Source organism: Etheostoma cragini, chromosome 24 (genome assembly GCF_013103735.1).
Source record: "Etheostoma cragini isolate CJK2018 chromosome 24, CSU_Ecrag_1.0, whole genome shotgun sequence".
In the NCBI taxonomy this organism is placed as follows: Eukaryota; Metazoa; Chordata; class Actinopteri; order Perciformes; family Percidae; genus Etheostoma; species Etheostoma cragini.
In genome coordinates, this window is record NC_048430.1 from 604818 (window position 1) to 605781 (window position 964).

The 964-nt window shown below is 46.5% G+C and overlaps 1 protein-coding gene across 4 annotated transcripts in view; it reads right to left on the reverse strand.

The window, feature by feature from the left end:
• Positions 1-964, reverse strand: part of LOC117939376 (protein Shroom2-like) — a 32825-nt gene that overhangs the window by 27369 nt on the left and 4492 nt on the right. The window lies entirely within an intron of this gene.

The following is a 964-nucleotide window of genomic DNA, read 5'->3' on the forward strand; positions in this document are numbered from 1 at the left end:
GGGGGATCTGGCCCCCCTGAGCTCTAAACACCACCACACAATAGAAAGTGCCAGCGTCATCACAGCTGGGCTTATCGGTGTGTCACCGCCTGCACCGGCAACACCAACAAAACATACAAAGATGGGGGGGAATGACACGTACAAACGTGAAGATAAGCTGCAGCTGGAGCGTCCAGCTCTGATCTCACAAAAACACACTGATGTCAAGACAAAAACATAATTTATGTGGAATATTCTGCAAAAGACTAGGGATGCAATTAACAATTAATCCCTTAATTAATTAAAGAATGACAGAAAACAGGAGAAATGATTGGCCCGGCTGTTAATAAGACTAGAGTATAGAGTATAAAGAGATATGATCTCTCTGTGATATACCTGTCTGGTCTTCACCAGTCTTCACCAGACAGGTATGAGAGAGACAACAGGTGTATGAGAAGACAACAGGTGTATGAGAAGACAACAGGTGTCTGGGAGGACAACAGGTGTATGAGAAGACAACAGGTGTATGAGAGAAGGCGTATGAGAGAGACAACAGGTGTATGAGAAGACAACAGGTGTATGAGAGAGACAACAGGTGTATGAGAAGACAACAGGTGTATGAGAGACAACAGGTGTATGAGAAGACAACAGGCGTATGAGAAGACAACAGGCGTATGAGAAGACAACAGGTGTATGAGAGAGACAACAGGTGTATGAGAAGACAACAGGTGTATGAGAAGACAACAGGTGTATGAGAAGACAACAGGAGTACGATAGGGACAACAGGTGCACGAGAGGGACAACAGGTGTACGAGAGGACAACAGGTGTACGAGAGGACAACAGGTGTACGAGAGGGACCACAGGTGTATGAGAGGGACAACAGGTGTACGAAAGGACAACAGGTGTACGAGAGGGACAACAGGTGTACGAGAGGACAACAGGTGTACGAGAGGACAACAGGTGTACGAGAGGGACCACAGGTGT